Source organism: Oratosquilla oratoria, chromosome 13, assembly GCF_046742065.1.
Source record: "Oratosquilla oratoria isolate Oo_2021 chromosome 13, ASM4674206v1, whole genome shotgun sequence".
Taxonomy (NCBI): Eukaryota; Metazoa; Arthropoda; class Malacostraca; order Stomatopoda; family Squillidae; genus Oratosquilla; species Oratosquilla oratoria.
This window is the reverse complement of record NC_134789.1, coordinates 19285947-19303426: the sequence shown is the minus strand read 5'-3', so window position 1 is coordinate 19303426 and position 17480 is coordinate 19285947. Positions and strand designations below refer to the sequence as shown.

The 17480-nt window shown below is 37.7% G+C and overlaps 1 protein-coding gene across 1 annotated transcript in view; it reads left to right on the top strand.

Moving 5' to 3' along the window:
* Window positions 1-4723: 4723 nt before the first annotated feature.
* The window catches only part of LOC143032327 (rho GTPase-activating protein 20-like), a gene marked incomplete at its 3' end in the record, with an annotated part of 130015 nt that continues 117258 nt past the window's right edge, over window positions 4724-17480 (top strand). Inside the window, 2 exon segments of the mRNA XM_076196880.1 lie at window positions 4724-4857; window positions 13617-13724.

Below are 17480 nucleotides of genomic sequence, written 5' to 3'. Positions count from 1 at the left end.
ATGCAGATCCCCCTCCGTGTACTAGTGGAAGACTCAAGAAAAAAATCCAAAGTAACAAATTTACATAATTTATCTAGGACCATGCTCTGTTGTATAATATCCTGCAAAATATGTATGGGAGTATGATGACCATTGCTACATGCATAGGGGCTACCTCATCTGTGATAAAACTGTAAATTACAACAAAACTGAATGTGTTCATTCCCGATGAGTCTACCTTACATTGGGATCACCGGGAACATGGATAGTTAAATCAAAATTGGCAGAATTGCTTTCCCATTAAAATGTAGGAATACCCCAGAGAAAACATTTTTGTTGTAGCTCATCTCAGGGCTGCAATCCAATCCCTCTGTTTCTGGGCACTGAGTTCCTTACATTTTCCACCCTGGTTGGTTAGTTGGTTAAAACAGAGGGGATCCTGTAGAAAGAATCCTTTCCACCATGCCTAAGACTGCACAAAGTTAACAATAACTACAACTCTGACAATCTAACACAAGCCCAAAATTGTTTTTCCTGCTGACTCAAGTTTAAGACTTGTTCTTGGCAAATTTGGGGTCACTGAATTTAGAAATGAGGGCGGCTTTCTTATATCACGTCTGTTTTTATTTCTATGGACTGGTCCACATTGGCCCCACCTGTAGCAGCAAGAGATATTAAAGCTAATCAATTAGGTTGATGTTTTATTTCATCCAGGTATTTGAGCATCTGTTTAAGTATATATTCAGCCACATTCAGAAGAAAAAATATATTTTATCTAATTATTTTGTTTTCTCTCTTTTCAGATGGATTTCATAGCCTCAATAAGAGGGAATTGTCTGAAATCACCTTACTCATTTTGCTATAAATGCGGGATTTTTATAGTACCAAGTCAGAGAATAAACGTTAGTGAGTTTGTGAAAAGAGCATACTTGGCTTATTTTAAGCTCAAAATTGGCGATCAGGATAAATCATGGGCTCCACACAACGCATGTTAATCATGTGTCGAAAATATACGTCAATGGACAAAGGGCAGAAGAAAACAACTATCATTTGGCATTTCTATGGTGTTATTTATGGGACACAAATCAGAACGTTAATGAAATGTCAAAACATCTCAAGCTCGATGACTGGCGTAGAAAAAAGAGCGTGGGATATATTTGTGGCTGTTGTGAAAGGATTTTTAGACTGCTACATGAGCGGTTCATTTCCTCAAGAGCCATCTCAATGAATTTCCTGCCAATCTTGGAGACGTGGGCGATGAACACGGTGAGCGTTTTCATCAAGATATCAAGGTAATGGAGGAGAGATATCAAGGTCGATGGAACACACATATGATGGCCGACCACTGTTGGAGTATTCAAAGAGACTGTGTAGACATGAAAAACTCCAGATGCTCTCGTAAGCAGAAGTTCATTCCATAAATATGTGTTTCGTGTACAGTTGTGCTTGAGGATTAATTGAATGTATTCAATAAAAGGTGATGCTATTCTATATTTCACTTATCATTTCAGATCCTATTGACATTATAATTTATGGTTTTAATCTCTAGGACTTAGTAAAATATACTGACCAAGTAATCATTATGCACTATTGATGCATTATATAATAAAGTAGGGATATGCTATAGAACAAAAACTTGGTGTGTTAGAAAAAATCGGGTACAGACAGTAGCTCACCGGACAGTTGCTTGCCGGACAATTGTTTACCGGACATTTGCTCACCGAACAAGTGACAAATAGGACATTTGCTCACCAAAGAATTATTTTTTACTTTTCTTGAACTTGATAACAAATAATATACAATATTTTTTTTTAGTTGTATTGAAGTTTATTACAGCAATAATACAGAAACTATACAAACTGAATAACATAATATACAGGATTTTTTTTTTAGTTATATTAAAGTTTATTACAACAACAATACAGGATTTTTAGTTATATTGAAGTTTATTACAGCACTAATACACAAACATTATACAAACTTTCATGTTTTAGTTTTTAATTCATTATAAAATTCAATACCATTTTCTTCCATCAATATATAGTGATTACAGTTTTACAACTGGTGCAGTGCTGAAGTGGGTTCATTGTCCTTTGTGGTTTACAAGTCCAGTCTAATGCTGTAATAAACTTCAATATAACTAAAAAAAATCCTGTATATTGTTTGTTATTAAGTTCAAGAAAAGTAAAAAATAATCCTTTGGTGAGCAAGTGTCCTATTTGTCACTTGTCCGGTGAGCAACTGCCCAGTGAGCAATTGTCCGGTGAGCAACTATCCGGTGAGCAACTGTCCTACACTCAGAAAAAATGGATACCATATTTGAAATCATCACCTAAAATTAGTTACTAACCACCCAAAAACTAAAGTTAGCAAACAATGTGTTGCCTAGTGTCAGTGGCGGCGCCAGGGGGGGGGGGCTTTAGCGCCCCAAAAAGTGGCCAGCCCCCCACCATTAGCCCCCCCAACTGAACTGAGGAAATTGAAAATTTAAAACACTCATTGAAATAATTTTATTAAGTGGAATTTTTAATTGCCAGGGCTAAAGATTTGTCAGCCATCAGTGCTAGCCCAACCATTAACCCCCTCCCCTTCTGAAATGAGGATAATATATGTGTATTATCATATTAGTATTAGTCCCCCAAAAATTTGCTCAGCCCCCCTCCCTTAGCCTCCCCAACTAAAAATTCCTGGCGCCGCCGCTGCCTAGTGTAATATTTCTTTTCTCTCGTGGTTTGCCCTCCAATATGGCGGCATAAACATAAATCACGTGACTCCTGACGTCACGCGGCAACATGTAATAATTTGTTAATATCATGACGTCATGAAAGTAGAAAAAATCGTGTGTATAAAACTGTCGAATATAATAGAAGAAAACGCCACATTGACTTTCATTGTGGTTGTCAAAAATATGCTTGATCACAAAGAATTACCTGGATCTAAAACATTCACTAACCGTCACAACGGTTGTGGGCTCAACTCATTATTATCAAAGGCTCATAAAATGTGGTCGACATGTTCCTTGTCCGCTTCCATGTACACTGACTTCGTTTAACATATCTTTCTTCGCCAGTTATTTCCTTAACTATGAATTATCAATATCACTAATGAAAAAGACATGAGAAATATATATATATATATATATATATATATATATATATATATATCTGTATGTCTATATATATATATACACACACACACACACACACACACACACACACACACACACACACACACACACACACACACACACACACACACACACACCGGCTCGGTGGCGGATTGGTAAAGCACTGGCCTCACAAGTCAGAGAACCGGGGTTCGATTCCCCGGCCGGGCGGAGATAAGTTGGGTTTGTCTCCTTTCACGTGTAGCCCCTGTTCACCTAGCAGCGAGTAGGTACGGGATGTTAGTCAAGGAGTTGTGACCTTGCAGTCCCGGTGTGTGATGTGTGAGTGGTCTCAGACCTACCCAGAGATCGGCTAATAATGAGCTCTAAGCTCACTGCCGTAGGATGGTGTCTGGCTGTCTCGACAAGAGGCTGCAGCAGATCCGTGGTGAATACACACACACACACACACACACATATATATATATATATATATATATATATATACATATATGTATATGTATGTATATATATAATATGTACGACACTGAATGGGTCCCAGTGTTTAGAGATACGTTTTATTAACCACAATGCACTTTAATTCTCAGCCATAGAGGCGCATGCAGAAATTGTAACGAGGGACGCCCAAGGACTCGAACCCATGCGGCGAGAACGTTACAAGTGCCGAGTGACTTAAACCACTCCACCATCAAAAGAGCTAATATATATATATATATATATATATATATTATATATATATATATATATAATATATATATATATATATATATATATATATATATATATATATTACTAGAATGTATTTTCATAAAGAAATTTATGGCTTGCAATACTATGGCGAAGGGTGTAAAAAGTTGTATGCTGTATGCTGCAAGGCATTTTTACTAGTATTATATTGTGTTTTCTCAATACTATACTTTGCATCAAGTATACGACTTTACTACTTTACTATAACAATGTTTTGAAATATGGAAAAGTGTAAACTAGACCGATCAATCTGAGTATGTATGCTGTTCTTATTTATTTTCTATGTTTATAATAGGCTACTGGAACCACATAATGTACCTCCCACGTAGTACACGACTCGGTGGCGCGGTTGGATAGAGTCCCCGACTGCCACTAAGACGGTCCGGGTTCGAATCCTGCTCAGGGCTTAAAGAATTTCAGCATCCCTGCGCTGCGAGTCGTTACTCCAACTCTCACGGGTGTGTGTGTGCGTTTAAGGTCTTAGCATTACCCATAGATCGGTCATACGAGCTCTGAGCTCTCCTTCGGGAGGGAGATAACTATCGATCACGAGTCCAACACGTGATCCAAAGACCAAGGTGATCAAGGTGAATTACATGCGTTTTCTAGACCATAGCGATTCAGTTTCATAAAGAATCATGAACATTCGGAAATTCTGCGGGACATACATGATTCTGTCGCACAAGAATCGGCTAACGTAATGGTAATTCATAATTTCTTACTACATTGAATTTCTCTCGCATCTGCAAATAAGACATTTCGGAGGCGAACTAGGCTTCACTTGTTTTACTCAAATGAAACGTTTGCAAGGTTACGTACAAAGATCGCGCTCCAATGACGTCATATCTTAGTTTGCAAATCCCCCGCCAGGTTTGTATTTACAGGCGCCATATTGATTTTTAGCATGGTGAGATAGGTGTGGTTAGAATGGCGTTCGGCAACAGAAATCTAAGAAAATGGAATGATTTTTGAAGAGAAAACACCCTTTCCAACCCTTATGAATGGTATGTAGCCCGCTTTACATTATGGTGCTATATATATATATACATATGTTTTACGTCCAAGTGTTCATTAAATAGGTATCAAATGGGAAGGGGACTGTTGTGTTTGTCAACCAGGGCGGTATAGATGTGTATTTGGAACAAGCAACACCAGTCAACAAGAATGCATCTCGACTGATTGTTTTCGTACGCTGAAGGTCACAGAAGTGAACAATACAGGAACTTTGATGTCTAAATGTTAATCGCTCATTCAGGTTTAGTTGAGCTAGGGTATCAAAACTTTGTTTATTTTACGTTTTGAATTGTTTATAATTTTTCTCGAAATGGTAGTGTCAGTGGAATGAAGTTCAAAAACACTTCGAGTGTGAAGTGCCTCGTTTACTGCGTTGATACATTTGCTATATAAACACTCGCCATATACAAAATAAATTACTTGAAAGGTCTAAACCTTTCAAGTAATTTATTTTGTTAGGGTTGTAAATAAATATATAGTTAAATCTATGTGCTGTCGTGATGTTTGGGTAGATAATCAATTGCACAGTTTACACTGGTAACAGTGGGAATAGTGATACGTGATCATTATTTTCCAATGACATATCAATATTGTTTGTTATTAATGTTGATGTTTTAATGTTTTGTATACATTCAGAAATATTGCACTTGTTTTTTTACATACTCTTACTGGTAGACTGTCACTGTTACAAACATTTGCTTGAGAAAGGTTTTGATTAAGACAGATGTGTTACAGAAAATATGTTTGGCAAGACAGTAATCTTGTATGGGGTATTGACCTGATACGTTTTTATGAAGTCAATATTTTGGGACTTTTGTAACATTACTATTGGCCATAGTCACATACTCTTGTATAATAAGATTCTACTCGAAGTAGACTGAATACTGATCACATTATTATGACTTTATGTCTGCTGCCCTCCTTAAATCTGTAAATGTGTTCATTTTCATGTGGATGTCATGCAGCTGTGTAGATATTTCAAAGCCACAAATTAGGGAAGCTGCATCATCTTCAAGGGTGCTAATGCTATGTTCTTGACAAATTTTTCTTGATATTCTTGTAAACATGACCTACTTATCGTCCATTGTTGTGTCCTTTGTGTACCTCTATTTCAGCCTTTATTTATATTAGTTTCCACATAATTTGCCACAAACATTGGGTCAATTATTATTTGTTTTCAGATAGTTTATGTTGAGAATAAATTTTTAAAGGCATATACAGAAAAATTAAAATCCCAAGATGTATATTAATAATTTGTACTTAAAATTGAAGAGAGGCCGGTGCTGTGGTTGCTCATATGGTAAACTTGATTTTGTGTAGAAGTCTCATTATTTTTTCACATTTCTTTTCAAATCACTAAAGCATATGCCTTTTGTAATGAGCAAATTGTACTCCTTTTTTCCTTTTCGTATCTTCCAATCTTTGTGTTTCAGTTATTGCATTCTTGTATCTATTGGATTCACAATATTGGGAATGGTTTTTCCTCAGGATATATTTCTTGGGGAGTTGGGTTAAGCATAGAATTTAACATTCTTTTAAGAAGTACTTGTTTTGTGATCCAAGTGTATATATGTTTTTGTATGGAGGTAATGATATATTGTGGAATACTAGGAGAGCTTATAAAAGATATTTATCACAGTGGAATTTTAGAACAAGTGGGTCAAACTATTGCCCCAAATATCTTGTGGGAGACCCAAAGTTCCCTGACAAATGGCTGTATCCACTGATTGAACCCATAAACCCCTCATTCTCACATTGGAGAGATTTTGTGTTGCTCCCCGGAGTGAGTGAAGGTCAGTGTAGCGTTGTATACTCTGTCTTCCGAGTGATGATGGTTGCGTTTTGGGCAATTGATGTGCCCGTACCACAGGGTGTTATTGTCACATGGTAACCTGAATGTAGGTGTGCCGGTGTATCTCATGTTTGTCTTTGGAGTAATTTCCCTTTTGGTTTGATTTTTAAGGGAATTTGGAGTACTTGTTTTGTTGTTACTGCTGTTAAAAAGAGCTTGTTTTGTGATGTGTTCATATGCTGCTGTATTGTAGGACAGTTGGGGTAAATTATTTTGTATTTTTGAGGAGAACTTCTGGTTATGTTTATGATGCATATCATGGGCTGTATTTACGGGTTGTAATGAGAATGTCGAGTGGGTTTCGGAACTTTTGTAGAACTCTGTGTCTTTCATTCGTATGTGGTGCTCCAAGTGATAGTTTTTGGTTTCTGATTGTAGATATTCTTTAGATGAATTTTTAGTGCAGTCACTTGATGTTTATTGTAGAACTCTGTGTCTTTCATTCGTATGTGGTGCTCCATGGGATAGTTTTTGGTTTCTGATTGTAGATATTCTTTAGATGAATTTTTAGTGCAGTCACTCTTGATGTTTATTGGTTGTCTTCTTAATTGGTGGATACATAGTAGAATGTAATATTTTTTATAGAGATAAGTGTTCTTATATATGTGTGTGTGTAAATATAATGCCAAATAGTTTTATCAAACAAAGAAACCCCACAGTATGTAAGGGTCAATAATTGTTGGATCACAGACCTTGTGTTTAATGAAAGCAGTAGACATTTGCTCTCTTTTGCCATTTGTATCACTACATAAAAAAAGTGAAATAACTTGTAACAGTACTACGATGTAGGATGACCAGCTGTGATGTGTTCAAGGGATTCTTTTTCCCAAAACTTTTTTGAGAAGGGGAACCTTTCCACAACTCCAGGAGGGGCCCGCTTTTTCAGCTACTGCCATGAATGAGTGGTATATCATAGTTATACCAAATCAACACTCATTAGACATGCACTCCCTAGAGTGTGAGCTCAGTTTACACTTGTTGATCATTTTACTGATGTGGTGTATGAAACAATTGAGCCTTTAGAGTTCTTGAGCACACATTAGGATTTAGAAATAAGATATGTCAGCCCTTGTAGTGTTTAAAATATGTCTGTCATGTATTATGGGAAAACTGGCATATTCAAAGAGTAAAAGTCTTGTATATTAGATTAGGTAAGAAAACATTTGGATACTGTAATGTCTTTAACCCTTTACACATGATGACACCTATGAAGGCATCATAAGGCGTAGTGGGTATATGAGGATGGCAGCATTGACATCTTGATTATATTTATTTTGTAGTTGTAGTTGAGTGACCCCCCATATTCTGTGAACTGGGTTGATCATATTTTCTGTGGTTATTAATATTCAGAGTGAAAAAGAACAAGTAATACAGCTGTAACTTTATATTTTATAATGTGAGTATTGTGATGAATCATCTAATTATCATACATCAGGCAGCTAATGCTGCCCACGAGAATTTAACTTGTATTGAAGAGGTTAAGAAAGTTTCAAGAGAAATGGCTGAACAACTGTTGAGGGCTTGCTCTAACATCAATGGGCTGGTTATTTTGCAATCAGACCTTTATCCATTCAGCTGTTGCCCACAAAGCTTGATGCACCTTTATACAGGAAATCCCCAATATACAAAAGGGATATGTACCAACACTTTCATATATTGAAGTGAGACTGGCACTGTGGTTGCTCGTGCAATAAACTTGGTACTATGTAGTATTTTCATAATTTTTTTCATATTTCTTTTCATACTATCATATCATATTCCTTTCATATAGAGAAAATTGTTGTCCCATTTTCTTACCTTTGAATCTTTGTATATCAGAGTTTTGTATGTAAGGGATTCCCTGTATATGCTAGATTGCTGGCAGATGCATAGTCTACTGTGGTACAACACTCTTATTAATCCATGATAGAAATTTAACTTGTAAAAAGCTGGTTACATGTGGTGTCCAAAAATATATGTAAATTGGGGCCCCTAAATTAGCACAATAGAACTGCAGTATAGAAACACAAACTGTTTGGAACTTGAATTCTGGAAGCATCTTGGATGAAAATTTGAGACACAGCAGACTAGATGAATTCATAATACTAAGTTTTGTTTCCTAACATCATAACTTAATTTGGTTATGTTCTCCATTCACACCAGTTTACTGGGCACAGACATTGCTAATAGTCCTGGTGAAGTATTATTATCTGGTATACCTATACTTGGCTACCTCCCTGGTTAACCCAAATTTGACGGGCCTGAGATGTTGTTGACGCATCTCACTCTCGGACGTCTTATCTACTTAACTTCCGCGCATAGCGGGGTTTCTGTATAAGGCCAGGGCCCTTCAGATTCACGAACATGTATTATTTATTATTATGTGTTGTGATGTGTTCATATGAGAATAAAATTTGTAAGACATCCTAAATTTATGTAAGCTTGAGTTTGGTTGCTTATATTACTAAGAGAAGCTTCAACTACCTTGTTTTTTTTATTTTATTTATGTATATCAGGTTCCATCCTTTACATATATGTTTATGTAATAAAAATAGTGATCACAAAATAATTTTTATTGAATTTACAAAAAGGAAAATAATAAAATTAGAAGCACCACATATATGCGGCAGCCCGTCCTCTGGTCCACTGGTGGTCAGTCTAGAAGACATGTCTGTGTTCTGCGTAGTTATTGAAGCACTTCCCTGGGCAGAAACCTAACTTACACTTGGCACACCAGTAGAAGGAGTCTTTTCTTGTCCCACTTTCTAAGCGACACTGGCGACAGCGTTTTCTTTTCTTGTCTGGGACTTCAGTCAAAAGATGACCTGGTCGTACACCTATAACTCCTGGTCCTGGTGATGGTGAGCGGCATCTGGTGTGATGAGGTTGAATAAGGTCTTCTATCAGCTCCAGCCTGTCATCCAGATGTGATTTGGTGCTTCCAAGTGCCCGGTGAATGAGATGAGTGTTCACAATGGCAGTGTCCAGCAGATGAAAAAATAACTTTATGTACCACTTGTTGGTTTTTCGCGGTACAGGGTACGATTGTGCCATTTGATCAGACAAGTCCACTCCTTTCATTCCTAGATTATAATCTAGGATGGCTTGTGGCTTGTGGCGTACCTCTCCCCTCCTGTTGGGTGGAAGGGGTTCCATGTTGTCTCTGTGCATTGTTGAGAGGATGTTTACTCTCCTCTTGTCCATCCAGGATATACATATCATGCCTGTAGCTGTTGACCGTGATGTTATCTCTCCTTTCTTCTTTACTACCATATCTTTTGGCATGAACTTTCTATTCATCCTTACTGTGCCAGCCACATTTGTTCGCCTTGCCTGGAGGTAGTGAAAAAGTTGTGGTGACGAATACCAATTGTCCACATACAAGTCGTATCCTTTGTCCATCATGTCAGCCTTCGTCATCAGATCAACAACTGCCCTCATAGCCACTGGATCATTTCCTGGTTCCTTCCCCATATAGACCTTGAAAGCTATGGTGTAGCCAGCAGCAGGACCATCACTGCAGCACAACTTGTATACCTTCAGACCAAACCGTGACCGCTTTGAGGGATTATACTGGACAGCATGATGTCTGCCACGATATGCCAAGAGACTCTCATCGACTGTCACAATTTTGGGGGATGTATAAACAGTCTTGAAGGTGAAGTCAAACATATCAATGATGTGCCTTAGCTTCCACAACTTGTCATTGTCCTTCTGAGGATCCATATTATTGGAGAAATGCATATTAGATGCAATCATGGAGTATCGGTCCCTACTCATGGTCTCACCAAATATTTCGGAGTGCAGAAGTTTGCTTTTTGACCAGAAGTGCTGTGCATGCGGACGATTCTGCACTCCCATGAGAAGACGGAGACCTATGAAGGCCTTCATCTCAGTCTCGTCCACAGGTGTCCAAGGCTTCGAATGGGCATAGGCTTTGGGTGGGTTCTGGCTGGCATATGTGTTTGTCTCCTCAGCAAATCTTTCCCACATTTCAGGAGGGAATAAAGAGGAAAATACATCAGACACAGTGGAGTATCCATCCAGATCTTCATTCTGTACTCCTGGAGAACCAGAGAAAGCAAATCTCCTTGGTACGTTATTTTTCTTCTTCCACTGGAAACCAGATGTACCTGGTGCATTCCTGTCGTGCTCCTTCCTCACCACATTGGCTAGCGGCTCGTCCGAGTCTATTGATGAATCATGTATATTTACATAATCCAATTCTCCCCATTCTTCATCACTGCCCTCACTTGAGCTGTCCACGTCCTCAGGATCCCAGTCAGAATCGCCTACTTGTTGTTGTGTACCCGAAGTAGAGGGTACAGGTTGTTGTGTACCCGATGGTACAAGTTGTGTTCCACTTGCAGATGGAATGGCACGCCTTTTGGGTGATGGAGCAAGAGGTGCAGGGTCATCTTCGTCAGAGGATGATATACGCAAAGGGCGAGACTTGGAAGTAGGCCTTCTATGACTCGTAGGTCGAGAAGTTGAACGTAGAGAGGTTGAGGGCTGGCGAGGCATGTTAGCAGTTCAGAGGCCTGGCGAGAAACGACTTCAACCGGCTGAGTCTCGCCTTATATATAGCTCTATGGCCAATCATAGATAGCCAAGTGTAACATAATTTATTATCCAATCTCAGATAGCCAAGTGTAACATAATTTATTATCCAATCTCAGATCGTCTTATAAAATAATACATTTCAAATAAACCAATCAGAATGCGCCAATTCGGTGACATCATTCACCCCTCACCTCTATGGCCAATCATAGATAGTGTAACATAATTTATTATCCAATCTCAGATCGTCTTATAAGATAATATATTTCAAATAAACCAATCAGAATGCGCCAATTCGGTGACATCATTCACCCCTCACCTCTATGGCCAATCATAGATAGCCAAGTGTAACATAATTTATTATCCAATCTCAGATCGTCTTATAAAATAATACATTTCAAATAAACCAATCAGAATGCGCCAATTCGGTGACATCATTCACCCCTCACCTCTATGGTCAATCATAGATAGTGTAACATAATTTATTATCCAATCTCAGATCGTCTTATAAGATAATATATTTCAAATAAACCAATCAGAATGCGCCAATTCGGTGACATCATTCACCCCAGCCACCCCCCCTTGAGTAGGGGGTATTGGAGTAATGAGGCGAAACTAATGGTAAACAAAGAACCTCTGGCCTTATAGGATAAAAAGACGCACATATGCTGAGGACCGAGAACAAGAGACAACACCGCATTTGTGCGTTCCCCGTGAATTTGGAACGTGGCTATGTAACGCATATATGCTGACACCCGATATCTTCAGAAATTTGCAAGTACCACATATATGCTGACCCCGAAATCTTGGAACAAAAGTGATTGCCGCACATGTGCGGCACCCGGGCAATTTGGGTTAAGAAAAAAAAACTTGGTATATAGATAGATATATCCTATATCCACTGATGATGCTAAACACAGGAGCTACCATACCCATTTTCAGCAGATAAAAAACAAACAAAAAAAAAAACAGGAAACTGAAAAATACAGGTGGAAGGCACAGACAAGATGTCAGAGTACCATTAGAAACATTTGGACCTCATAACGGTAAAATATTTGGTGGATATCTTTGACCATTCCTGTTTGCACAATGGCGTCCAAATGATGTGTAGGACACATTTAATCTCCACTTTGAAACAAAATATATCACTGGAGAACCCAGCATCTCACAAGCACATTTCTACTCTGTATTGTATGATTGTATCTAAACTAGTTTATAGGACCAGGAAAGAATAAAAAAGCTTACACAACCTTGTAAAATCATCATGGATTCAAAGAAAACCAATCCATTACCACACTGCATGCAAACTCAGTCAGTTAGTAATGGAAAGCTTCATCAAGAAAGTACCACTTTAAAGAAGGAGCTTGTACCGTATAGAACTGTTAAGTATGAACAAGGATTTAGAAGATGGGTGTTGATATTGGAGAGGGATGAAATGAGAATCAGGGAGTAAATTGAATCATTTAGATAAACACCTTTGAATCATTTAGATAAACACCTTTGAATCATTTAGATAAACACCTTTGAATCATTTAGATAAACACCTAAGCAAGATGCTGTAATAATTATAATTTATTTTATATTATTTGTTTTTGTTTTGTTATCATTTGTCTGTTTGGTTTTCATTTATCATTAGTTATATGTCAATTTATTATTTACTATTTACCTGTTTGTTTATTATTTAACTATACCTATGCATTTATTTATGTATTTTATTTGTTATTTACATTATTATAGTTTTTATTTATTATTTTATTATTATGATTTTTTTTTTTTCGACCTAGATATGGACCAAAAGGTCTCCTGTTGGCATGGTCCGCCTTTGTAAAATAGTGAAATAGAATATGAGGGTGCAGTAGCACAGATGAAGTATGAGAATTGAATGAGCTATAGGTTTCCTATCAATGGAACTCAACCAACAATTAACAATTATTGTTAAGTCATTCCACAAGCTTATACATCTGTTATGTTTTAAATATATATATATATAAATATATATATATATATATATATATATATTTTTATATTTATATATATATATTTTTATATATATATATATATATATATATATATATATATATATATATATATATATATATATATAATATATTAAACCATCAAGTATGTATTCTCTCTTTTTTTTTTTTTTTTTTTTTCTTCATGGCCGTATGTTCATTTCTCATTCCAAACAAAGAAATACTAATTAATAGGGCTGAATTGTGGAACATAAAGATTATATGGAGGAAGGACCAGAAAATATGGATTCAAAGAGTAATGTCTGGATTCACTAACTTACTGTAAGAAGTATTTTCATGCCTTTATTTATAATATGGAACTTATTATATCTTTTGATTACAGATGTATTGGTGTGACAATCTGTGTGGAGAAGGGGTCAGTATGACGTAAGAAATTCATGAAGAAGCCACCCGACTGAGAGACTGAGGAGGGCCCAGCCTCGGGAGAATAGTAAGTAATTGATTACAATGTTGAATTTTATTTTGAAAGATAAGTGACGTGTATCTACAAGATGTACTTCAAGACAGTAATTTTCCTGCTACCCATCTTCAAAACCTGTCCTCTCTCGGTATCTTATCAGCTTCAACTGTGTTGAATAATCTTTTCAAAGAAATAGGGTTGACAAGTGGTGATTGTACCCTGCCTCATAATATTATGAGCTGGCAACACAGAAACTGTTTCACAATTACAGAACTCAGCCATCAAAATTCTTTACAGAAAAGTAACTAGGAAGACCTAAGGATCTTTTCCAGCTATTTCGGGGCTACAGGTTTCCAGTTCATAAAGCTCTAGGCAACAGTTATTTTTATTATTATTATTATTATTATTATTATTATTATTATTATCATCATGATTATTATTTAATCTAAATGCGATGCAATACCAAGGGGTCTTCAGACAAAATCTCAAACATCCATCTAATACACCTCAGCTATAAAGGCCTTGACTGTTCCTTTCGACCATTCCTGGTTGTGCAACAAAATTCCAGCAATGTAGAAAGATCACACAAAATGCCCATATTAAAACCAAACAAGGACTTTTTCACCCCCTTTATAAGAGAGGTGGGCAAGTCAAAAGACACGCACTCATTCCAGTCCCTTGCCTCCCTCTTGTCTCACCCTGTACTAGGCTATTGGCTGTATGTTATTATGTATTATAAGCTGCTCAGTAGCATGCAGCTGATGAATTAGGGACTATATGGGGCACCCTTATGGACTAGAGCCACACATCATTTTGTCTGTGTTAGAGAAAATCTCAATTTCTAGAGGAATGATGCTACTTTGTGGTGCGACTTCACCTCCGTTAGGCCGTTCTGTCTTTAAACTGTCTTGTACCACCTCTCTGAGTATATATTTCCATTTTTAACCTTTGTCCCCAGTGTTAAGGGAAAGAAAGAATTCTGCCACTGAGTGGCTAGAGTGGGATGGAGTGAAGGGACTGGGTATCCCTCTCTTTGTAACACTATCCTACTTGAAAAGCTAACAAACTGACAGAAAATCCAGCATCCTATTGACTCGTCTCATTAATATCTATCATACCCAAGCTAATTGAAACATTAATTGTAGAAAGAAGCATAACTAACCTCTCGAAATCAACATGGATTCAAGGAAGGCCACTCCACAAGCACATTCCTGACTAACATCTCTCAAGTGCTGGAGGGATATAACAAGAAAGTAGTACCAGAAAGAATAGTAATGGTGGTAGTAGACATAACAAGGCATTTATAGCTCCCAGGCATACTATCCAAATAGATCATAATAAAGAGAGACATCTACAGCAATGACAAAGAATGGATAACTGGCTTCTTGGTTGTCAAACAGTGCAGAGTAATCCAAAACAAAATATTTTTTCAAAGTAAAGGACTCTTCACTGGAATCCCCCAAGGAGTAATGCTTTCATCTGCATTGTTGAACTCCTTCACAAGGAATCTTTTCACATCAGATCCAGAGTGCTCGCTTATGATGATGACCCAGCATAGCAATAACGAAATGGCTGCTGAGAAAATCCATGAACATTGGCTTCGAAAATAAGAAATAAAATGGAGGCCTTCCCTCAGAAATCATCTGTAACATTGCGGATTGCAGACAACCATGAGTCATAAATATATCCAGTAGTATAATTGAACAGCCAAGTCCATCCATTGGAAAAGAACCTCAAAATCCTAGGCCTGCTTCTAATATATAATGTTTAGACCATACATCAAAGACCTGACAGTGAAAATCAACAAGATCACCAAGAAAATAATACTAAGATCATTAGCTATGCTGTGGATATGCTGTGTGTTGCTGCATTGCCTCTGACCCAGGGTGGTGGGTGAGGTGCATAGATTACCCGTCAGCCAGGAGGAGCCAAGATTGGAGGGAGGAGTGGTGAAAGGGAGTGGAATTATGCCTTTTAATTTTGGCTACCTTCCTGGTAAGGGAAAGGAAGTGCTTGGTATATGTATGTATGTAAGATCATTAGCAAACATGGGGTTTAGTCAGCAGAAGGAAGTTCTAATAATACTCTCCAAACACTACCACACTTGACTATACTTCCACAGCATGGTTGTCAATAATCAAGGATAGATTGACACCATACAAACATGCATATACCAAGGGTTTTTCCCCTGACAAGGGAAGTAGCCAAAGTCAAAAGGCATAATTCTACTCCCACCCATTTCATCCCCACCCATTCTACCCCCATTAACTACCCCTCCTTCCCTCCCGCTTATCTTGGCTCCTCCTGGCTCCTCCTGGATGATGAATCATCCCTGCATCTCTCTCATTGCCCTGGGTCAGAAGCAATGCAGCAAGACACATCACATCCACAGCAAGGCTGCTTCATACAAACCACACAGAATAAAACATTGAGAATGATAGTAGGATGTGCCATAACTATCCCAGTGGAAGATCTGCATACAAAACCAAAACCCCCCCCGTTTAATATCACATGAAAATGACAGGTACACAGTTCATTGCAAGAGCCCTCAACCTTGCTCACCCATCTTGTTATACAAGCACAACCAACCAACTGAATACACAAAAGGAAACACATCAGCAGTATACTATTCAAGCATCTATAGTAACTTTCCACATGTACAGAAACTTATTCACATTCAGATCATAAAACAAGCACTTCAAGACAGACAATTGAACTTCCTACTCCATCAAACTTCCCAGAAATTAGCCCTACAGAAAAGCCCCTTCCAAGAGAAGCAAGAACTTTACTAGCACAGCTGCTCAACCAACTAACTGAATGGAGACAGAACCCAATGAGAATTGCTCCTTCCTTGTATAGTACAGTTAGGTAAGTGCACACACACACTCGGTGGCACGGTTGGTAGAGTCTCAGACTATCAGTACGGGGGTGCTGGCGGTACCAGGTTCGAATCCTGCCCAGGGCTGAAATTATTTCAGTATCACTGTGCTTCGATTCGTTACTCCAACTCTTGTGGGTGGGGAGTTGGGGGTGTGTGTGTGTGCGTATAAGGCCATAGCATTACCCATAGATTTGTCATATGAGCTCTGAGCTCTTTTCCGTAGGGAAATAGCTGTCGATCACAAGTCCAACATGTGATCCAAAGGGCAAGGTGAATCACACACACACACACACACACACACACACACACACATAAGAAGTTGCTTAAGAAACTAGAATCTGAAGGAGGAATACAAGGTAAATTACTAAATTGGATGGAAGACTTTTTGCAAGAAAGAAAAATGAGAGTAGTGATAAGAAACCAGCACTCAAAATGGAATGAAGTAATAAGCGGTGTCCCGCAGGGAACAGTCCTGGCCCCAATAATGTTTGCTATATATATTAATGATATGGATGAAGGAATTGAAAGCTATATGAGCTTCTTTGCAGATGATGCAAAACTACTGAAAAGAGTGAAAACTGAAGAAGATTGTGAATCACTACAGAGAGATCTAAATAAAGTACAGGAATGGAGTAAGAAGTGGGAGATGGAGTTCAATACAAAAAAGTGTAGTATAATGGAATTTGGAAAAGCAAAAACAGAATAACAGGATCATATAATTTGGGAGAAGAGGGAATTAAAAAAGTAGAAAATGAGAAGGACCTGGGAGTCATTGTTATGAATAATATGTCACCTGAAAAACATATAAATAAGATTTTTGGAGAAACTTATAATTTAATAAGAACAATCAAAGTGGCATTTACATACCTGGATGAAGAAATGGTGAGGAAAATCCTAATCACCCT